Here is a 25,556-nt window from a genome sequence, read left to right as displayed (position 1 = left end):
AGTCGAAAAGCCAGAAAATAAAACTATAATAGGAAACAAATAGGTCTATACGCTAAAAAGAAATGAAAAGAATGAAGTGGTTAGATACAAAGCACGTTTAGTAGCACAGGGATTCAGGCAGAAAAGAGGTGAAGATTTTGATGACGTTTACAGTCCTGTAGTAAATTTTTCAATCATAAGAATATTTTTCATTATAATGGTATGTTTATATGGATGGACTAATTGTCAGTTAGATGTAAAGAATGCATATTGATATGCAAATCTAACTGAAAAAATATATATGACCCAACCAGAGGGATTTATTGAAGAGGAAAATAAAGTGTGTTTATTACACAAGGTCATTTTATGGTCTACATCAAAGCGGCCGTGAATGGTTTTGTGAATTTTAAAGTACTTCAGAAAATCTACATTTTAAGAAAATACAATGGTGTAATTGTGTTTATAAGACTTCAAATATAATTCTCTTGTTATATGTAGATGATATTGTGATTTTTAGTAAAGATCAATAAATATAGTAGAGATAAAGTAATTTTACAGCAAGTTTTTTTTATCTTAAAGTTTTAGGCAAAACTAAAATGTTACTTGGAATTGAATTCTTAGAGAATAAGAATGGGGTTTTTATACATCAGCAAAAATATATCGAAGAAATTTTTGAAAAATTTAAACACTTCCAGATACCAACAACTTCACTTCCCATAGCTAAAGGCACTATTCTTACAAAATTAGATTGTCCATCTGTAAGTGCAGAAATCGCAGAAATGCATACATTACCCTTTAGAAATCTGTTGGGATGTTTAATTTTTGTAGCTAACAGGACAAGGCCTGATATTATGTATGCAGTGAATATCTTATCAAAATTTCAGGAGAATCCCGGAATTAGGCATTGGGAAGCATTGTTGAAATTGCTTGGTTACCTCAATAGTACTAAATTATATAAGTTAAACTTATTGAAGATTAAACATCTAAATTTATATTGTTATTCAGATGCTGATTATGCAAGTAACAGGGATGACCGAGTATCCATGGGAGGATTTATATTATATTTAGATGAAGTACCGGTAATCTGGAAAACTGTTAAAACAAAAATGTGGAAGTTTATCAACCATGGAAGAGGAGTATATCGCCTTATTGAAGGCAGCAAAGGAATAAATGTGGCCGAAAAATGTCTTACAAGATGAAATAAAGTTTAATTTAAGAGAATGTAAACTATTTTGTGATAACAAGTCTGCCATTGATTTTTCTAGATCGCCAATAGAAAATCGCCGAACTAAGCACATAGACATAAAATATCACTTTATTAGAAGACTAGTAAATGATGGAGTGTTTGACCTTGAATTTATCACCAGTAAATTAAATACTGCGGACTTATTTACAAAAGCGGCGACTGCTGTTAACTTAAAGAAGTTTTGTTTAGATGTTTTCAGTGTTTAAAGACAATAAGTGTTTTTGCATTCGCTTAAAGTTTGTAGCTTTGAGGTCCGGATTATAGATCATTCCGGATTACAGACTTTGTGCTGTATATATATATATATATATATTGTACACCCATTTCATTCAATGAAGAACACTGTAGGGATATAATTTTAAAACCTGTGCGGAAACAATTGATCAGCCATCCTCTCAGCATATGCAGCCTTAAGGCTGAGCATTAACATTGATTAAATGTGCTCCATTGGAAATTTGATTACCCTTGTCAACAGGTCGCACCAGTCTTTCATTAAACACGTAAAGTAATAAAATAATAGAGCAAGGAAGGAAAAGATATACAGATGGAAAGAAGACTAGATATAACTCTCCCTTGATCTTTACAAATGCAGACAGGGCATGTTATAATATTACTTTTAAATACTTGCTAATTCACTCACATAATAAGATTAGTTATTTATAATCACAGTGCTTTCCTTTTAAGTAATATACTTCATTATTTGCTGCAGACAAACACTTTGTATTATAGAATAAATCTTTCACTGAAATTTTTGTTGCAAATCCGGGTAAATGCTTTGCTAATACACTGAAAGCAATGGACACTGCCATATATAATGTTTAGTGTCTGCTAAAAATGCTGCTGCACCCACATCTTACATTTCTTAAGAATCACTGGAAATAAAATAGAAACTTTCCACGATTTGTTGCTAATTGAACTAGCAGGAAATTTGCTTTTATTCTTTTAGGGCTACTTGTGGGAAGCAATTGTGAGTTAATCTTTCTGTACCTGCCTCTTCCCATCTTCTTTCCCACTTTATTAAAACTTGCTTAGAAATTTTATTCTTGATCGTAAGTCTTGAAATATGAAGATGGACATCAATCATATCTTTTAATGTGGCATCCTTAGCTGCTGTATCAGTAGCTTCATTCCCTATTATACCTGTATATCGCCGTATCCAATTTAGGCTTAATAAGAGGAATATTCATTTCCATTTTTATTGTTTCTTGAAGAGTTTGAATAAGCAAAGATGTTTTGTTTGTGGAACATAATGCATTTAAAAAAACTCTGACCATCTGTACTAATGCTAGCATATTGTGACTTATTACTTTTGGAAAAAAAAAAAGCATTTAACAATAAAAAAAGCTTCCTTTAAAGCTATTTCTTCAGCTTTGCAAGTTGTGCTTGCGACATTTGGTCAAAATTTATTTAGACAGTATAGCTTGTTTATCATCATAAGCTATAACTTCAGCTCTAACTTTATCTTGGATCATTGATCCATCTGTAAAAATTTCCTATTCCCTTTCCCTTTGGGAAAATTCATATGTCATACAACTGGTGTGGATAGAGTTAGGTGTTTGCTCAATTTTGGGACTTCTACTTCCACTACAGAACTTGGCACATTTAATTCATCTACAATGTAATCCTCTTGAAAGTGAAAGTGACGGAATAACTTTGATTCCTGTTCTGCTTTGATATATAGTGGAAGTGCTCTATGTACTACCAGCAGTTGCTGGTGTAGTACAAAATGCTTAGTTATATGCAATAATACTATTTGTTGAATTTGTAGTTCTTTCCAAGCCACAATAATGCCATTATACAAGGTAACCATACAACATTAATCTTTCAACTGCTCTTAAATACACTTCTTTCCATATTTTCCCAAGTCCCGTTTTGTGCGACATAAGACGATTTAAACAGTTTTACAACTGCACATGTTCGCTCTCGAACTTTCGAAAGGTGAAGAATCCAGGTTAATATTTTACCAAGAATGAACCTTAGATATTTTAATGCATCATTATTTTGAACAGAGACATTATTCCATCATAATCTTTGTAGATTTTTTAACAGTTTTGGAATAATGTTCTCATTTTTGTTTTAGCGCTATTAAAACCAAGTTCACATTTATCATTCCATTTTTCTATATTCTGTACTGTTTTCTAAACTATTCTAAGTTTGTATGATTTCTACCGCCAACAATGATGATGAAATCATCAGCATATGCTTGAAGAGTGACATCATTTCCAAAGTCTAACTTTACTGCAGTATTAGCCACAATCTTCCACAAAATTGGACTTGATTAGATTCTTGATGTGCGCCACTGAAATAATTTTTGAAAACAATAACACCAAACAATAACACCATCCCTTTTGTAGATGACTTTTCTTTTACAGACTACAGAGGTCTAAGATAATTCTTCAGCAAATTGCAGAGATTTGCTGGACGATTAAGATCTTGATGGATGATAAGTATACCTGGCCAATGGTTATTAAATGGTTATTTGGCTTGTCCATGAATTTCTTGGAAGACTGGTTGCCAGAGCTTCAAGGAGGTTGGACTTCTACCCCAATTTTGAGGAACAGCATCCGGGGGAGGGTCGAGGGTCTCCCACCCCTCTTCCCTACGACCAAACCATACAAGAGGACCTTTCGGCTTGCCATATATTTAGAGTGCTTCCATGCCGCAAAGACACGATACATTTACTAACATACATGCCTTCTCCGAGATTAGAACAGGCTCTTTGGTACCGCATTAGACTCTCCTAACAATTATACCATCCGGGCAGCCTAGAAATAGTGTGCAAGTGGTTAATAAAAGAGTGGAATGAAATTAAACCCGACATAATTCAAAAGACATTTAAAAAAATGTAATATATACCTAACAATCTAGATGAAAAGGAAGATGATTATTTATGGACCTTGCTGCTTCAGAATATTACCTTTCTCAAACATTACACAGCTCCAAGCCTCTTCAAACCTTGGATGATGTACAAGATATGAGAACAGCATAAGACTTTTTTAATTCTAAATCGGAAAACTGTTTTTATTGATGAGAGTTTAATCTACTGTACGCCAGATCTTACTAAATATTTGCAATAATGTGTATATGTATATAAATTACTTTTTTTATTTCATCCATTTAACCTCCCCCCCCCCAATAAAAAACATTTCCAACTAGCATGAACCCACCAATTTGTGGAAATGAAGATTTTTTTTTTTTTTTTTTTTTTTTTTTTTTTGTAGATAACACTAATGTCCTAAATTGGTAGGTTGTATATTAGGTACCATTTCTACTTGTTATAAAATACAGAAGGCATTATCTATAAAACTTATTATTCTGCATGGAATAATTTATTTTTATATGTAATGATACAGAACTCTTTATCCATCAGAGATAGATCAGACATATCAAGTATAACCAGATTTATCCATCATCTGGTTATACTTCATAATTTGCAAACATTATTTGCAAGTTTAACTGCACATGGTTCAGTTATTTTTATATGCTTAAGCATACATAAAGTATGTCAGATTATTAACATTAATTCTAAATGTTAATGTTGCATTTTTTTTATACTGCATATACAGTCAAAAGTCTTTAATCCGGACCTCAAAGCTACAAACTTTCTGCGCATGCATAAACGCATAATGCATTTACGCACACGCTTTAATGTATAACGGACGGTATAAGCTAAGCTAAAATTATCTAATTATCTATTTCAGTTAATGTTGCAGACTGCGTTGTTCCTTAATCTTCGACTTGGATCCGGCTTATTATTTTTTGCAGACTGTTAGAGCAATTTCATAAAAGTAAGCTTGAACTTTCGATTATGTCAAAATGAATTTCCGATTCTGGAGCTGCCAAAGGAACTACAACGTGAAAGCATGTTTCGACGTCCATCAGTCCATCAAACAAAAAGTGGAATTGCTGCAAAAAAATGGATAAAGGCATATCCTTTGTTTCTCTAACCATTTCGAAATCTGTTAATCAATTTCACACTGCTTTGCAGGGGGGGGACGACGTGGTAATTTTATAAAAGTAAGCTTGAACTTTCAATTATGTCAAATAGAATTTCTGGTATATATTTACTAATATGTAAAGTATCTACAAAGCAAAAGTATATTTCGAAGTCCATTAAAACTTTGTCCAACCTTTGTTTCTCTAACCATTCCGAAATCTGCTAATCAATTTCACACTGCTTTGCGGGGAGGGGGGAGGACGACGTGGTAATTTTATAAAAGTAAGCTTGAACTATCAATTATGTCAAACAGAATTTCTGGTATATATTTACTAATATGTAAAGTATCTACATAGCGAAAGTATGTTTCAAAGTCCATTAAACAAAAAGTGAAATTGCTGCAAAAAATGGATAAAGGCATAACCTTTGTTTAACCATTCCGAAATCTGTTTATCAATTTCATGCTGCTCGGCGGTGGCGGCGGCGCGCTATGAACTGGAAGTTGATCTGCCAGCACTATCCTTATCTTCAGGGCATATATTTTTATTTTATTCGGCTTATAATTCCTTACTAAATGTAGTATTTCATCTTGATGTACTCCGTCTTTGATATGATTTAAATCAAATTACTCGTCATTATAAATATCATGAATACACATCAAACAGTTTTCTGGTTGCAATTTTCTAATTTTGACTATGCGTAATACACTCATGTCCAAAATTATCTTTACATACCCAAAAATGACGATATTCAATGAAATATCGAATCAATGTGATCCGTATTTGCAGGGAATGTGTGAAAACCAAGCCTAATTAGCATTATCCAATCAAAAGTAATCAAATGGTTTGTGATATGCAAATCTAGGCGTTACGTCATCCAAGGGTGAATCAAGCGCTTTGCGCAAACTGAATATTTGAGTGAATTTCTGCAACATAGCGTTTGATTTCAGTGTGTAGGGACTCAAAGCGATTTTTTATGGCTTCGAAGTATCATTTGGAAGAATCTGTAAAGTGGCGAATTATTGGCCGTTTAGAAGCAGGGCAGTCAATCATGGAAACAACCACATGTCTGAATATTTCAAGACAGACAGTCTCTAAGCTATGGAAACAGTTTCAAAATGATGGAAGTGTTGTAAGGAGGCCTGGACAAGGTCGGAAACGAATGACAACTGCTTCTGAAGATCGGTATCTGGCATTAACTGCCCGTCGTAACAGAAAGGCTACTGCTCGCCAGTTAAGTTCAGAGCTTGCAGCCGCCACTGGAACTGTTGCATCACGGCAAACAATATACAGAAGGCTTAATGAAAAAGGCTTTTATGCCAGAAAGCCAAGGGTATGTGTTTTACTGTCTTCACAGAAAAAGAGGGATCGCTTTAATTGGTGTAAAGAACATCAAAACTGGACTGAATATCAATGGTTCCATGTTCTCTTTACTGATGAGTCGCGGTTTAGTTTAAATGGTGATTCTAAACGTGTTTACATCTGGAGGGAGTCAGGAACACGAAATGATCCCTCGAACATTGTGGAACATGACCGTTTCGGTAGTGGAGGTGTGATGGTATGGAGTGGAATAATGATCGATGGACGTACGCCCCTACACCTGTTCAGCAGCGGATCTGTGACAGGCCAGATATATCGGAATGAGGTCTTAGATCCTTATGTAAGACTTTTCAAGGGTGCATATGGACCTGACTTTTTATTTATGGATGATAATGCCCGTCCACATCGAGCAAACCTCGTTGATGAATTCCTTGAAAGTGAAGACATTAAGCGAATACCTTGGCCACCAAACTCTCCTGACCTTAACCCGATAGAGAACTTATGGGACTACCTTGGAAGAGCAATTGCACGTATACATCCTCCTCCTAGAGATGTAAATGCTCTGAAGACGGCATTGCTGGAAGAGTGGAGATTAATTCCCCAAACTGTGGTTAACAACGTTATTTCCAGCCTTAAAACACGTTGTGATATGTGTGTACAAGTCAGGGGAGATCATATTCTATATTAAATTCGTAAGACCTAATCCTTTTTCTGAATCATTCCTTTTTTTTTTCTTAACTCTCTTTGTCACACTTTATTACCATTTTTATTGTTTCATGCTACAATTTTATAACATATGAGGTGATCTTCAATTGTTTCTTTTGCATTTATGTGTCATCATGTTATGTATGATTCCACGAAAATTCATTAAATTATAAGTCATAGTCTCTGAGAAATCCGTGAATTTATGCATGTAAACATAATTTTGGACATGAGTGTATATGCTTTACACATGCGCACGTTGAAAGAAATGTTTAATAAAGTAAACAAATAAATATTAAGCTTTTTGTTTTTGTAAATTTTGATACCCTTTAGATCATAATTGCTCTTCATTTCATAAATTACAGTTTCATATTTTTAATTTTATAATTTCTGCATGCCATCTTACCAGATTTAAATTGATGATCTATAATATGGAAAAACCGATAATCCGGAATCGGCGTAGTCCCGACGAGTCCAGAATAAAGACTTTTGACTGTATAAAGTATTGGGTTTTTAACAATCCACCATCTTAAATACTATCTGTGCAAACAGTTTGCGTTGGCGTGTTTAATCATATTTTGTCAAACGATTTTTTTAATTTCAAAGAAACAGACTTGCATTAGAATACTATGTTGTGAAATTTTGTAAAAAAAATATCGTTATCATTAAGTACAATTAATTAATCATCAAGTAAAAAATGGAATTATCATGCTACCGGATTAGGACCATCGCTTACTTCCAATTCTGTTGCAAAAAGTCAGTTGCAGAATGTCACCAAATTGTATGCACAGTTCTACGTATCATAATTTCTGCAAGAAATGCCTTGGCATTTACATGCTTAAAACTTAACTTTTCTAACTTGTAGCGTTTCTACCCATGCGTCACTTACATGCATATAAAAAAATTATTCCTATGATGTCAATGTACATATTTTAGATGACCTTGTCATTGTACATAGTTTGGTGCTGTTCCCACAAAAAACCACTCAGTTGCTTTCAGCGAACTTTATTTTTACATTTTCCCCTCTGAATGGACCTACGTGCCTTATTCACCCTAAACGGGATCTCAGAACAATAATATTCTTCGCTCTTTCAAATCATCATTTTCCTCAGTTTGAATAGTCTCTCTTCTCTGCCATTGGATGAATCTTCCAGGACCCCTCCCCTGCTTTTTCCGTTGTAAATCTACTGTGATTTTTTTCAAAGCCAGACACGGCTCCACCTGTATTGCAATAGCGAACTCTGAGGTATTCCCCCTTCAGCACAAATCGATTTTTCTTGGATAAATTTTAAGCAAGAAGGGAGTGGGAAAACTTTTTGAAAATGGCACCTAAACGGCACAGAAGTTATACTGTTGGTTTTAAGCTTAATGTAATTTCACATGCTGAACAGATTGGGAATAGAGCAACAGTTCGAGAGTTTGAAGTGGACAAGAGATGCATTTGACATTGGATAACTGAAAAAAGAAGAATTTAAAAATATGCCATAACAGAAACCAGCGAAAAGAAGTGGTATTGTAAGGTGGCCAAATCTAGAGGATGACCCTGCAAACTGAATAAAGGAGCAACGAGGAAAGGGAATGGCAATTTCAACTGTAAGAATTTGCTTACAAACCAAATTTATGGTGAAACAAATGAACATAAATGATTTTAAAGGAGGGCTTTGTTAACGTAGCAGATTTACGAAAAGAAAAAATATTTCTGTGCGAACTAGAACAACAGTCAGGCAACAATTACCAATGGACTGACAGGATAAAAAAGCATCTTTTTTAAAACATGCGACAGATATTATTGACAAACAGAAATTTCTTCCGTCACAGATAATAAATATGCATGAAACTTTGTTAAAAAGATGAGACAGATATTACTGACAATCAGAAACTTCTTCCATCATAGATAATAAATATTCATGAAACTTTGTTAGCTTTTGACTCTCCAGCAAACAAAGCTGTTGACGAAACTGGTGCAAAAACTATCAGTGCTTACGACAAGGCACGAAACGTCATTTACATATATGTTAGCTTGTGCTGCAAATGGTGACAAGCTGGCTGATGATCATTTTCAGAAGGAAAACCATTCTGAAGGGAGATTTTCCTAATTATTGACAAACAGAAACTTCTTCCGTCATAGATAATAAATATGCATGAAACTTTGTTAGCTTATGACTCTCCTGCAAACAAAGCTGTTGACGAAACTGGTGCAAAAACTATCAGTGAATATGACAAGGCATGAAACGTCATTTATATATATGTTAGCTTGTGCTGCAAATGGTGACAAGCTGGCTGATGATCATTTTCAAAAGGAAAACCATTCTGAAGGGAGATCTTCCTAATGACGTAATTATTTGTGCAAACGAGAATGGATGGATAAGAAACAATCATGTATGAGTTGGCAGTGTCGTGAGGGATCATTTTTCCAACCAAAAGGGTTGTTGATAATGGATTCCATGCATTCTCATTTACTTGAGTAAGTGAAAAACCAGATGTCAAAAACTGTCTATGACCTTAGCAATAATTCCTGGTGGTTTGACAAAAATTTTACAACCATTAGATTTGTCAGTTAATAAATCCTTTAAGCTGAAGTCCAAAAGTGGTGGGAGTGTTGGATGAGTGAAAGATTGTATACGTATACCAAAAGCGGCAAAACGTGTATATAGGATCTTATGCAGTGCGTGGAAATCGGTGAAAACATCGTCAATAACAGCAGGGTTCAAAGAAGTTGAAATTATATCCTCAGATAAAGAGACAGTACACCAAGAGGATGAATATAACAATTTGGAAGGCTTGGACTATTTAGATCAGGATTTGCTAAATCTTTTTAATTCATATAGTGAAGAATCAGATTTTGATAGCTTCATATGATGTACAGTTTGCTTTAATTCTTTTTGGAAGTAAAACTTAAAATTTCCTTCTGTCATCCAAATTTAACATCTCTTTGCAATATTTTTTATAATATAGTACAAGTATTACAAATATGGACTTCTTTAATGGGTAAGTATTCATGAAAATAAGTATATTTTCAAAATTTCTTACCTATAATTTATTTTTTAGTTATGATTTCAATTTCATGCATTTTTCTTAACTGATATGTCATATATCAGGATATAGGTCAAGATTTTGCATCTATAAGGTCAATGACGATGGTGCGCAATTTAATTTATTGCGGCGTTTACGCTGTTGTGGCCTTTCTTTCAGAAATTACGGTACTAATGTTGTATTAAATGACATTGTGAAGGTTTGGTACAAAAAGTTCAAAAACAAGGACTATGACATTCAAAAAGCAGAGTGCTACTAATGCTGATGAGGCCTACCTGCAAGAACTTGTAGAAGAGGATCAGTATGCAACGACTCGAGAACTCGCTAAGGAGTTAGACGTTAGTGTCATGTTCATTAGTCGTGCTACGCATTGCACAAACTTGACATACAAGTTCAAACACTGAGTGCCACATGAGCTGACTCAAGCAGATAAGAACAGACGTGTTCGGGCCTGCACTAATCTGCTCAAATATCAAGGCAAAGACAAAATTCGAATCGTTACGTGTGATAAAAAGTGGATTTACTTAAACAATACAGGCCAAAAAGGGGGTTGGTCTGTGGCCAGTGAGCATGTTGGCAGCGTCGCAAAGCGCAATTTCACTAACAAAAAGATCGTACTTTATATCTGGTGGAAATGCCGTCGTATTATTCACAAAGGGTATCTGGAAAAAGGTAAAACCCTTAACAGTACGGTGTACAGTGAGATGCTAATCAGTGTTCATACTGCTATCAAGAAAAATGTTGAATCGAGTTCTGGCGCAAAAAAAATAATGTTCCATCAAAATAATGTAAGACCACATGTAACTGCATTCACCGGCTGAACTCTGTTCAAACTTGAATGGCACCTTTTGCCACATCCACCATATAACCCCGACATTCCTCCTTTGGACGTCTACCTTTTTTCACACCTACAGCTACATCTTGCTGGTGCTATCTTCCATTCTGTATAGGACATACAAACGGAAGTTGATCTGTTTTTGGACAACAACTTTCAGAGCCAAAGGCTTTGAAAAACTAACAAAACGTCGGTAGAAAATCATAGATTTGTGTGATGATTACTACCCACATTTGAAGTCTCTAAAATTTCAGGAAAGAAATTATAAATTTTGTTAATTCAAAACTTTTGGTCTGGTAACTTCAATAATTCACTTTCAATTTAAAGAAAAATAATCAAAACAAAATATCTTTATCAAATATGCAGCACACAGATTAGTGTAAGAATTCTGAAAGATAATACTCTTCATCCACAGAAATTGCCAATATGCGAGTTTAATACAAATAATTTATAGAGTTTGAAATTCTTTGGTAGCATAAATAAAATCCAAAGTCCTTAAAAGATTTGGAGCAAATTATTGCTGTGCCCTACAAGAATTGCAAAGTCATAAGATGATTTAAAAACAAACCCTCTTATTAAATCAGAACTTGAACATACTGCACATCTTGTACTTACACATATAAACCAGCACTTGTTGTGGTGTAACTTAGTAACAATCAATTTCAAGATCTAAAACTTAGTAGCCGAAAGCTACACAGAATTTCCCAAGCAGCATGCCTCCAAAAATATTTCAGTGAAACAATGGTATGATATTTTATGCTCTTTATTTTAGCGAAAATTACGCAAGTAAACAAAAACTGAATATACTATTAATGCTTTATTTATTAGCCATACATTATTTTTATGAAAATTATAGAATACAAGTGTACTGAAAAAATTACCAGCTTTATATTTTTCATTGGTCACATGAAAATAAAATTAATGAATTCAAAATAACTAGTGATTTTTTGGTATAAAGGGTCAACCTTTATGCCATAAAAAAGGAAGAGTACATAAATTAATTTTTTTCAACAGCACTTCAATGTGGTATCCTAATTATTTCTATATTTTAATAATTTTTAAGCTTATAATAATTTTCTCCTATTTAAAATTTTAAGAAACTGAAAACTGAATGCTGGCATTTTACATAAATTTAAATTACTTTGATTATTATTCTATCAATCAGATATGAGCCTAAAAATTTCTAATGAATTTTAACATGTGGGAGAAAATTCTACACATATTTACAAATAAATAATTATGGATTTTCTTCATTTGGAGATCTGCAAAATAATTTATTACTTTTCTTGAATAAAATTTGTCCGTTCACTGACTTTTCATAAGATGTAGTGTTTTTATCTGTTGTCAAAAGAAAACAGCATTCAGACTGTCTTATTCACAGCAATATTTGGTGATGAAATTGTTGTTCTGATTGTTAACAGCTGATTTCATAGGTGCAAAATTTTCCCATTTTTTCAGTTACTTATGAATTATTACTTATGAATTATCTTTCAGTTACTTATCATTCTTTCCTACAACTATATTCTTTTTAAATCATTGTTGTTATTATTATATATTACTATTATATGTATATTATTATTACTATTATCATCCCAGTAGAATTCTAATTCTCTGCACTACAACTGCATGAAATTCCATACTCTCTGCTGAACAAAGTAAACAAATTCTTCACTTTCTGTACAGTAAGCCTACAGTAAAAAGAATAAAATAATTGTAGAGATATTTTGATGATACAGTTAGACTTTAGTGCAAGTAGTTCAGATATCTGGAATTCAAATATATATTCGTCTGCAATTTATTATAGACTTTTGAAAAATTTATTTCTAAAATATATATTGTTGTGATTAAGAGCAATTTATTATACATTAATTCACATTTCCAAACTAAAAACTACTAATGAATTACATTTTAAGCATTACTAATAATTTCAAAATTTATTATAATGTCTTTTGGCTTTTAATAACTCCTGAATTCTTTTGAGTATTCCTTCTATAATACCTTTGCAGTACTGTTGTAGATTGTTGTCATAATCCCATACTCTCTGGAACTAGCTCTGTCTTTGATGACATTTCTTCATGTATTTTATTTTTGAAAATATCCTATATTTCTTCATTTGAGTTTTTACCAGGGCTATTTCGAGACTAAATTAGCAGTTTGAAATTTTTTAGAAAAAAATAATAATCTTTCAGAATCCTAGACGTAATGCAGAGGCCATTGTCCAGTTGAAAAATTACAAATTTGAGGAAACCATACATTAAGCTGTGGAAAAAGATGTTTTTCTAAGATCTACTTGTGTATTTGTAAATTTAAACTCTCTTTTATTTCTATGTATCGAGTGTCATAAACAGATATGCTGCTCCAGTTTTTTTTTTTCAGATCAATATGTTTTAGTAACACCTCAATTTGTCATCTTAAATTTCCTTCAAAATCTTGAATTTTAATCCACTCGAATCATTAAAAAAATTTAGTAGAATAAGAGTGCAAAAATAAGTAATTTAAAAATTCGAAGAGCTATACAAACTTAAAAGAACTGCAAGAAATTCAAATGAATGAATAAAATTAGTTAAATCTAAATATTAAATTTAGTATACCAGTGATGTAATAAAACACTATTATCTGTTAAAACAAAGTCAACTTTGTTTTAACTCAGAGGAGGAGAAGGGACGCTGCATAGAATTTATTTAAATGCAAACAATTAAAAGCATAGTATGATTACTCTTTGTTAAATGAGACATAACACGTTTAATTAATAAACTTGCTTCTTGAAATAAAATGCTGATGAGAAAAACTTAGTAAATAATGTAAAGCATGGTAATGGGGGGAAAAAAATCATAATATTTTGCCCGAAACTGTGCATGAGGATCAATAACCAATTAGCACTGCTAATAAAAAACACCCAGTAAGTATATCATGAGATATAATCAGTGTATTAAAAAAACCAACAACTGCCATTGTCACTAAACAACAGGAAAAAGTAAAACAAACATTAAATTCAGTAATAATTGTGTTGTAATTATTTACTGTATGCTACAGTTATCTACTGAATTCACATTTGTTAAAGAACAGCTCTAAATAAACTGCTTCCCCCAAAGTTGAGATGTTTTTTCTATGCTAGGCTAATAAATTGTGGCTTTAAATGATTTGCAGCACAGAATTCAAGCTTCCAAAATTATCTAAAATTCTTTCTGGTCACTTTAAAAATTACATGAATTAGGAAACACTAAAAGTAGTTTTGAAATATGCAAACATTTGAAAAGTTTGATATTCAAAAAAGATTTATCTTATGAATATTAAAAGTTTTAATGAAAGAAGAATAAAGACGGGAAGTTTTTGTCATTTTATTCCACAAACTTAATATTGTATTGATCTGTAAATTTTAATTTAAATTGCTTAGAACCGGACAATGTTAAAATATGGATATACAAAAAACAATCATGTTAAAATATGGATATACAAAAAACAATCTCCTTTAAGGTTATATTAGATTACTAGAAAACTTTCATGTAACATAACTTTTAAATGGTTACTTTAACTTTTTGAATTTATCAATATATTTAAATTTTCTAGTTACTTCTACTTTTGCCTGTGTTATAACTAAAAGGTGGATATATGAAAATTTGTGATTAAAATGTCATTTTTCTCATTTTAATCATAATACGAAGATATTTTCTGCATAGATTCATAGCAAAAACATGGAACTAAAATGTGCAAGTACATGTGGTAAAATACATATACATTTTACAAAAAATGCAAGCATAAATGCAGTAAAAATGTAATTGAAGATTTACGTAATTTTTTCTTCCAAAAATATGAGTTTATGTGCAATAAAAATTGGAAGATTTACTTATATTTTTACTAAAAATGTACGTATATAAAGCAAAAATTTGGAGAGATTTACATACATGCCAAAAATGTACATAATATTTTTTCCAAAAATATACACATATTGCTGAAATATATGAAAATTTATGAAAAACCTATAAAAAAAAGGCCAATCCTTCTTATGAATATGCCTACATTTTATGTGAAGCTTACATAAATTGAATGCAAAAATATATGTAAATTTCTAGATTTTTAATTCAGGTTTCACAACTTTTATAATGAAAGGCCGATTTGTGACTTGCATATATTTTTTAAGGGCAATTTACAAATGGGTGCTGCCTGGGGATTATTTTATTGGGACACATAAGTTTTAAGTGCATGCGGAAAATAGATATAAGTATAATAAACACCACCACTAATTAACAATTCAGGCTTAATTTCTTCAAGCGCAGTGAACAACATAATTTTAGTCACTAATCTCATGACACATCGCCAATAGTGTACAGCAGACACTTGCTGAGCTTTATGATAGCTGCGAATTTGAAGGTTTTCAGAAATTGCACACAAAACGTGAAATTTTTTATTCAGTAGAATTTGTGAAGAAGTATGGAAAATTGGTAATACATGGAGATGATATAACTGAGGCGTTTCAATGGGTTGATGATGCCCCAATATCAATCAAAGGATTAATGATGAAATCTGTAATATCTTCAAATCCAGAAAATTTCTCTACTTATAGCAAAGAAAGCGAGAGACAGATTGTTGAGAACAAAATCCCATTGATAACTTAGTAGGAAGTCTCAACACCATAATTACCGGACTTGAACTTTGTAACCGATTAAGAAATTACGCTTATTTATAAAATTAGAAAGTGTTAGCACAAAAACAGCTTATATTGACAGAAATTCTTAACAAAGCAAACAAATACGGAACTTTTTTTAAGGGAGGGATTTTTGATACTTTTAAAGGGTCACAAATGCTTCATTATTTAAGATTTTTAATTTGATAATTTCCACATGCCATAATTACTAGATTTTAAACTGATGAACTAAAATTCAGAAATTTCCCAAATCTCGAATTGCTGAAGTCCTCGCGAGTCTGGGTTTAAGACTTTGTACTGTATTGCAAATAGTTGCTACATGATATCAATAAGCAAGATCATTTAGTTTTGATAACAAAGGTCACTGTGTATCATAAAATATTACTTGCATGTGTTTATATTTTATGTATGAAGATAAAACATTATAAATGGCAATAGATAATAAATCTATATTTATTTTTGTAGTACAGACAAAGTCTAAAAGTGTATCAACATCCCAAGTCACAAAATTCAGGAAGAGTAGAAAAATGCAGGAGAAAGAAGAAAAAGAAAAAAATCTGATGTGTACACCACAACTTCCTTGTACAGAATATTAAATTATACGCATTTTTTCTTGCATTTCATTTAAACTTATTGGATTAAATTAAAACTACTTCGCCGACAGCGCATAAACCACAATAGAATAGATGCATTCTTTAAAATTCACTCTAGTATTTGTTTACCATAGCGACACTTTGGGGCTAGATTCACTTAACAGTATTATATTTCGTTCATATTATAACTCATAATGCACAAAATTTATATCATTTAAAGAATAGAATTATCTAATCGTTGCCACATGTTCTATTCAAATACTATAATAAAGCTAGAACAATGTATAAAAGAAATTAAGCAAACAAAACAAAAAAGAAACAGTTTTTTGCAGACGATTGAGTATTTCTCATTCAATTAATTCAGTTCTCACTTCGCGAGAAGGCAAAAATACATAAAAACTCAAAATATCTATACAGTCAAAAGTCGTTAATTCGGACACCCATAATTCGGAATGATCTATAATCCGGACCTCAAAACTAAAAACTTTCTGCGCATGCGCCGCGTTGACACATGCGCATAGGCGTTTACGCGTGCGCGTAAGACCTTTTACGACTGCGCATATGAGTGTGCGCAAGTGCAGAATACGTTTTCGCGTGCGCGTTTTATGTATAATGGACATATAAGCTAAAATTATCTAATTATCTATTTCAGTTAATGTTGATGATTGCGTGGTTCCTTAATTTTCGAATTGGATCCGGCTTATTATTTTTTGCAGACTGTAAGAGCAATTTTATAAAAGTAAGCTTAAACTTTCGATTATATCAAATAGAATTTCCGATATATATTTGTTAATATGTAAAGGATCTAAAGTGAAAGTATGTTTTGAAATCCGAAATCTGTTTATCAATTTCACGCTGCGCGGTGGGGGGATCGCCGCGGCGGGCGCGTAATGAATTGGAAGTTGATCTGTCAACACTATCCTTATCTTCAGCGCAGATGTTTTTATTTTATTTGGCTTATGATTCCTTACCAAATGTAGTATTTCATCTCGATATGCTCCGTCTTTGATATGATTTAAAACAAGTTCCTCGTCATTAAAAGTCGCTTTCGATAGCGAAGAAAGTGACAGAGGTTATTGAAAACGAAAAAATTTTGATTGACAAATTAATCGGTGTTCTAGACACAGCAATTATAGGACTTGAACAGCGGAACTTTGTAACTGAACAAGAAATTATGTCTGTTTAATAGAATTAAAGAGAAAGTATTATCATATGAAACGAAGCAAAACTTAAACAACTTACATTGAAAGAAATGTTTAATAAAGTAAACAAATAAATATTAAGCTTTTTCTTTTTGCAAATTTTGATACCCTTTAGATCATAATTGTTCTTTATTTCATAAATTACGGTTTCATATTTTTAATTTTAGAATTTCTGCATGCCATCTTACGAGATTTAAACTGATGATCTATAATCCGGAAAAATCGATAATCCGGAATCGCCGAAGTCCCGACGAGTCCGGATTAACGACTTTTGACTGTATTAAAAATTACGAAGTAAATCTTAAACACTTCCTCGAAAAAATTCCAGAAAGGATTAAGCATGATTTAATTGGCAATAATAAATGAAGGCGTTATCTTTGTTGTTGTGAAGCTACCTTTCTCTAGATTGGCAACAAATCCACTAGTCTGCTGTTTCAAATGTAAACAAACAATGGCCGCCATCAAGAAAAGGATTAGGCTTAGCGGCACTTAAACAACTTTAAAATTGTTGATAATTCTAAAAATATTGCATACAGATTTACTAAAGGCATAAAAACCTTAACCGAAAGATAAAAGCAACATAATTCAATCATTTTTAAAGCAAAAAATGCACAATTTACAAACATATAAGAGTAAAGAAACTGAGATCACGAGCCAGGTAACAGAGTGGATATACATATATTTATATACGTTTGGTGCGGCTGACTGTAACCAAAATACGAGGTGCTCATCTACATGTTATAGCAGTCCTATATACAAAATTTCAACGTTCTGAGGCTACTTGTTTTTGAGTTATGCGAGATACGTTCGTACAGACGCCATGAAAAATTCTCTTCAGAATTCATTTTAAAGCAGTTTTATAATTTTTTTGAAGGAAAAGAGTATTTTATTCTGTCCTTACGTACAGATATCACGCAATAACATCGTTAAATTGCATTCGATAGCGGTCAAAATGGATATTTTCGTTGAAATATGCTGCCTGAAACTTTTCGCGATTACAATACTTCCTTTTTACTTCATACAAGGAAGTAAAAAGATGTTCAAAATTTAATAAAACTGCAGAAACACAATATAATAAAAAATTATATTAAAATGCATAAGCAAAAGCATTTTTTAGATGATTTACGCAAATAATTATCTGTGAATTATGTTTTTCATATCAGTTTGAAAGTCAGAAATCATTGCTGTTGATGCAACATATAAAGCATGCATGGCTAAAATTTTACAAATATATAATGTGCTGCATTTGTTGATATTGATCCCACACATATTTTTTTAACAAAAGCAATTGCTATTATGATTATTTATGTGCTCAAGTTTAAGATTAAAAAAACTATCTCAATCATTTATTATTGTCTTTTATTAGATACAGTGTTATTGATGTTATTTAAACAATACAATCATAATGAAAATTCATTTTAGTTTTCAACAGCATTTATTTTAACTGCATAAAATAACTTGATAAATGATAAGAAAGAAAATATACACAGCTTGACAACAGACAAATTAAATACACTTAAATGAGAAGATCTATCATGGAATTATATCAAATGTGAGTGTAATAAACACAACAATGTTCCACCATGGTTCTGATAATTCTATGATCTGAATTGTGCTTTAGTAGCTGAGTATAAATTGTGCTTCAGTAGGAGGACTGAAATGTTATGCGAGAAGTCCAAGGATTCTTATTATCACCAAAAAGGATGTTGTGTTCTGATATCTGGCCAGATATAAAAGAGCTGTTCTAAAAAAAGCTCATTTTCCACATGAAAGAGTCATGAATACAATCCTACCATCATGGCATTTCCAGTTCAGCATTACTCACCTAAAAACAAATCAAAGAAATCATACTTAAAATGTGAATATTATGTAAATTTTTAAAGAATCTAAAAATATTTTCACAAACTTCAACAAGCAAAAACTTTCAATAAATCAATCTCCTGCTGAAACACAAAATTCAAAATTAATGTCCGCCTATTTCAAAGAGTTAAATATTTTATTACTTGATATATTTCCTCTACTCCTTTTGGTCTATGTTTATTTAATCTATAATGCTTTCAAGATAACACATGAAGAAATTTATCCTTCTTTAAAAAATCTTAAAGCAGAAACAGGCAGAAAAAAATGCTCAACATTCAACATACATAATTCCAGTGGTCGCATGAATAAAATTATAATCATTCTTACCCAGCAGAATAAATTTTGAATTCTCACACGTAGTGATTTTTCATTACTTATGAAAACTGAAAATTTATCTGAATTGCTTTATATTGAATTTAACTGCCAGTACAGAAGAAACAAAAACCAGAAAATAATGGAACACATACAAAAATATTTATAAAAGAAAATCTTAACTTAATAAATTGTTTCTATAGTAATACACAATTAAATTTACTCCTACATTATGAAACAAACAGCCTCATTAAAAATGAAATTTTCTACTGAATGAATGCAAAGTTAAACAATGCTTACTTCTCATATTTAAGTGCACTTGCTTTAAAAAACAAAGCTGGAAAAATAAATATTAAAAAGTACCAAAAAAATAACGATACAAGTCTGTTTAAAAGTTACAATTAAAAACCAACTTTATGTTATGATACTACAATTTCATAAGCTAATTTGATATGAGTTTGTGCTTACTTCAGTGAATGGAAAATACAAATTTTCGGTTTGGTTTTCAAAATAAAGATATAATTTATGCCGTTATCAACTAAAAACTCTCCCCTAAAAATACAATATGGCAGAGGTTATACAGTCAGAACATGAGAATTTTCTAACATTCATGAAGCACTACGGATTATTAATTTATCCCAGTAAAAATTAATAGGATGATTTTCTTTAGAAATAACTGCAGGTACTTTAACATGGTTGAAGTTAGACAAGGGGGGGGAATTGAAATTTGAAAGGTTTCAGATTTTAAATTATGTCCAAAGGGGTGCTTTTTTAATGTAGTTCAATAGCAATGTCTCAAAATAATTTTAAAATGAGCCTAACTTTAGAATTTCTGATACACAGATCTGCGCACTGGAGATACAATTTGTACGCGCATTTCCCCCCCCCCCCTGTAGACTGCTGCCATTGCTCGCTTTCAGATCGTTGAATTTGTTACACAAAAATTCATTAAAGTTTTACAAAATATGAAATCGATAACAAAACAAATTCCAAATTTCAAATTTGAGCTTCCACATGCTCATATTCACAGTAGGATTAAGTCATTCAAAATTTGATGGCTCTATGTACCGTTGTTTTATGATAATGTGAGAAATATACATACATTTATGCAGATTTTTTATTTCTTCAAATATAATACAGGACTCTTACTATTTGGTGGCAACAGTTTGAAAAGTGAAACGGACATTTATAGTGGATTCAACGCAAAAATGCAAAACGAAAAGAATAGTTCTTCAGGGACAAAGCCCCTTTAAAATTATATATATATATATAAATTTCCAACATATTGTGAATATGAATTAAACAACAATTTACAAATTACAAAGATATTTGAATACACTTACCTATATTTCAACACAGCATCCGCTGATAGACTGTTAGCTGGACTTTAGCAACTTCCAGAAGTCTATAAATGAAGACTAAACTATATTATTAAATAAATTCTTTTTCAGGCACACAGAGTGGATTTCCAGCGAATTAAAGTTATCATGGCATACTAAATTTTTCTTCTTCATCTGTTTAATGACAAGAAGACTGTTGTCATCTTCACTATGTAGTGAATTGATGGGTCTTAAGTGATCATTTAGTCAAGTAGTCAGTAACTGATGCATATCATGATTTCTGCATCTCAACTGAATACTAGAAGTCATTAGATTTTTTTTTTTTTTTTTAATTTTTTTTTTTTTAAGAGGGAAATGTTAAAAATACGAAATGCCCTAGTTGGGACTCAAACCATGGACCTCGAATACGCATCGAGTATGCTTCCAATTACACCACGAAGGCATGCAGAAAGAAGAGAGAAAACATTTTATAACGGAAACTATAAAATTAATCATAATCAATATTTTGCTTCTCATGATCACTAAATGTTTCAATTGAAGAGGCAGTAAATCTCAGAGACAATGTACAGCAAAAGAAGTGATGCAAATAAGATGGCAGATAAACGTACGAATATATCTATGATATTTTTAAAATGGCAGAGAGAATCATATTAATATAAAACAAAATTAGAGCCTGATAGGTATTACACAATAAATGAGATATTAATCAATTAATAATAAAACATCCATATAACAACAAATTTAAGAGTGTAGGAGAAAACATCAGAGTGGTACTGTTTGCAGACAGTCATTTAATGGACTGCTGGAAATAGAACTGGCTGTGCATATGCATTCTTATATAAATTTGCAAGTTTGCAGAGATGCTGGTCAGGACTCTGACCATTCCACAAACCAAAATTTTCATTCATAAGTAGCAAATCGTTCATTGTTTACAATGACAATTTTTAATTGTTTTGTTAGCCACTCAATTGTTTCTTTTTTTGTAACAACTTTGGGTAAAAAAAAAAGTAACTTTTTTTTTAAATAAGACTTTAACAGAGGTTAATTTCAGTTTAAATGCTCTATCTATCAAATTTAAGGATTTAGAGCAACTTTTATACTGAAATTCCTAAAAGTTTCATTATTTAAAATTAACATGTTGTTCATAACCATATGACTACATAAATAATAATTACAAAAAGAAAACGTGAAAAAAAATATTTATATACATAATAAGATACTTATGTATTATTCTGTTGATTGGGAAAGTAATGCAATTTAACACCATACATATAGATAATCACGTCCTTCAGAATTCTGCAGTAACGACTGGCAACTGGCAACCATTGCCAAAATTTTAGTCAGCAGTGGACGGGATAATACTTAAGCGCTTAATACTTAAGGCACCCCTGTCTGTGTTGGGATATCCCTAGCTCAATTACGGTTGTTGTTCTAAGTTCATAAACAGTTCTAAGTTCTAAGTTCATAAAGTGTTTTAATTTCATAAACAATTGGGTAATTTACATAATACAGTCAAAAGTCGTTAATTCGGACACCCATAATTCGGAATGATCTATAATCCGGACCTTAAAGCTAAAAACTTTCTGCGCATGCGCCGCGTTGATACATGCGCATAGGCGTTTACGCGTGCGCATAAGACCTCTTACGGCAGCGCATTTGCGTGTGCGCAAGCACAGAATGCGTTTTCGCGTGCGCGTTTTATGTATAACGGACGGTGTAAGCTAAAATTATCTAATTATCTATTTCAGTTAATGTTGATGATTGCGTTGTTCCTTAATTTTCGAATTGGATCCGGCTTATTATTTTTTTGCAGACTGTAAGAGCAATACTATAAAAGTAAACTTGAACTTTTAGCCACTCAATTGTTTCTTTTTTTGTAACGAATTTGGGTAAAAAAAAAGTAACTTTTTTTTAAATAAGACTTTAACAGAGGTTAATTTCAGTTTAAATGCTCTATCTATCAAATTTAAGGATTTAGAGCAACTTTTATACTGAAATTTTTAAAAGTTTCATTATTTAAAATTAACATGTTGTTCATAACCATATGACTACATAAATAATAATTACAAAAAGAAAACGTAAAAAAAAAATATTTATATACATAATAAGATACTTATGTATTATTCTGTTGATTGGGAAAGTAATGCAATTTAACACCATACATATAGATAATCACGTCCTTCAGAATTCTGCAGTAACGATTGGCAACTGGCAACCATTGCCAAAATTTTAGTCAGCAGTGGACGGGATAATACTTAAGCGCTTAAAAATTATCCCTACTAATTCAGTAACAGCAAAAAGCCAGAAATATTTTGAAAAAAAAAAGGAGGGAAAAAGTGTAAAATTTATTTTATACAGAAAACTGATACATAGAATTTTGAATATGCCGAGACAATTACATGGGAAAAACTTTTACTATGAAAAAATTAAAAAGAAGATATTTTTAACTAATTACATAGCTAATTTTGCTTTTACTAAGAGCCATTTCGTAAATTGTGCTTTATAGCATTATACCTTCTTTAATTTTCAGAGTCAAAATATTGCATAATAAGTTGCCAAAATGAAATTTTATAATGTGACAGCGAAATTTAAAAATGTTTTAATGTTATTTTTTAAATATAATTTCAATATATTACCATTATTTTAATGAAATTTATCAATGTTAGGATGCTTTAAAAAAAAATTGTCCAAAAATTCGCAGATTTCGGAATTAAAAATTTTCTATAGAAACTGATCTTAAAATCGCCAAAATGTTGATAAGTCGCCAAATTAACAACTGTTTAATAAAAGAATTCACATCTCCAAAAGCGAAAAGTTGTTTAAGAACTCTTTATTAGAAAAAATGAATTTCGAAATGCTTATATCTCACTTCTTGCTTAGAAACTCGAGTATCCCATCAATTATATTATAAAGAGAAACAAATTATAACCCATAAACCTATTCAAAAGAAAACCATATATGCCAGTGAATCGCCGAAAATATTCTTCCAAAATGCTTATTCACACTCAAAATGGCAATTGTAAAAAGAGACAGAAATTTCAGATGATTAAAATTAAGGACCTTCTGCTGATTTTGGCCAAAATTAAGGACTTTTAAGGACCAAAAATTGATTCCAAAAAAATCTAAGCACTTTTAAGGACTCTTAAGGACTGTACGAACCATGAATCTGCAACATTAACTGAATTAGATAATTATAGCTTAGCTTATACCATCCGTTATACATTAAACGCGCATGCGCACACGCATATTCACAGCCATAAAGGTCTTACGCTCATGCGTCAACGCAGAAAGTTCGTAGCTTTGAGGTCTGGATTATAGATCATTCCGGATTATGGGTGTCCGAATTAACGACTTTTGACAGTATTACCTTTTCTGAAGCTAAGTTGTAGTTTATCGAGAAGATCATATTTTTCTAGGTGTTCAGTCAGATGTGTACTTTTAAAACTCTTTCCTAAATTTTTTCCATAGCTAGGAGAAGGCTGATGGGTCTATAGCTATTGATTTCCTTTGGATTCTTATACCAGGTTATAGTATGAAGATGACTACAGAATGATTCCATTGCTGAGGAAAATAAAAGAGGAGAATACACACATTTATGATATTAGTGATATTAACAATGCATCTATGAGGCAGTGCTTTGAGAGCTTCATTATTAATGGCATCAAAACCCTTTAATTTCTTGATCATATTCTTAATTTCATTAGGAGAGGCATGGCTAATTATATTAGTAGAAATTCTATTATTTAAACTGTTGTAATAATTTTGAATTTCAACTTCGTGCTCAGAGTCAGTAGAGGGAAGCAGTTTGTAAATTGTTTCCTGCTCATTTGCCATTAAATTGGCAATTTCATTTTCCTGAGTGGTATATTCTGCCCATATGCTCAACTGGATGTATTTTATTGGTTCTATTTTGTTTTAGCTATTTTGCAATCTTCCAAACTGTATTTTGATTAATTTCTAAATTTTCCAGAAGGAATTCCCAGTTGTAAGATTGGTAATATAGAATTTCTGTTTAATCTTTCTATTGAGTAAGTTCAGGTGAGTCTTGTCGCTAGGGTGTCTAGTACGTTGCCAGATTTTATTGCTCTGTTGCGCTGCTTAATTTAATTCTTTATATTGCTTGGAAAAGACAGGAAATCCTTATCTTTACAGGGGTAAAGGCCTGTCTACACGAAGCGATTTTCTCGGCCGACTTTCTCTTAGAGCAACAATTTTAAGGATCTGCGCATGCGCCAAAATTCGGTCATGTTATCTGCCGCGATTTCAGAACTGGTGTTCACTGCTCACTAGCGTACCATAAAATCGGAGTCTCTAGCCAATAAGATTGCTTTGAGTGATCACGTGCCTTTTCTCCTCATTTGGAATAATAAACATGGCTGCATTTCGTTGGAGCAAAACTCATATTTTTCTATTAATAGATTTCAATAAAGAAAATATTGTGTTGTGGGACATGAGTAATGTATATTCTCTTATTTTGGTAAGCTTCGTCTTCCCCATTACTTTATTTATTCAAATATTTTCTATTCGGGGTGAAAATTATTTTAACTCCCCCAAGA

At 31.8% G+C, this 25,556-nt stretch overlaps 1 protein-coding gene across 13 annotated transcripts in view; it reads right to left on the bottom strand.

Moving 5' to 3' along the window:
• Positions 1–25,556, bottom strand: part of LOC118205656 (protein argonaute-4-like) — a 126,777-nt gene that overhangs the window by 60,100 nt on the left and 41,121 nt on the right. For 3 of the 13 annotated variants that reach the window (XR_015042983.1, XR_015042981.1, XR_015042982.1), the window contains 2 exons: positions 21,004–21,174; positions 18,830–19,313 (listed from right to left, as the gene is read on the bottom strand). The exons of 4 other annotated variants lie outside the window; for them this stretch is intronic. The gene's annotated coding sequence lies outside the window, so the exon portion shown is untranslated. Of the gene's footprint in view, positions 1–18,829; positions 19,314–21,003; positions 21,175–25,556 lie in introns of those variants that run through there. 6 more of the 13 variants (XR_015042980.1, XR_015042978.1, XR_015042979.1 and 3 more) reach the window with 2 other exon arrangements.

The sequence above is a fragment of the Stegodyphus dumicola genome, chromosome 9 (genome assembly GCF_044657685.1).
Source record: "Stegodyphus dumicola isolate Sdum_Otavi_A_Nest chromosome 9, ASM4465768v1".
NCBI classification, from domain to species: Eukaryota; Metazoa; Arthropoda; class Arachnida; order Araneae; family Eresidae; genus Stegodyphus; species Stegodyphus dumicola.
The sequence above is the reverse complement of the archived record's forward strand: the minus strand, read 5'-3'. Positions and strand labels throughout refer to the sequence as shown.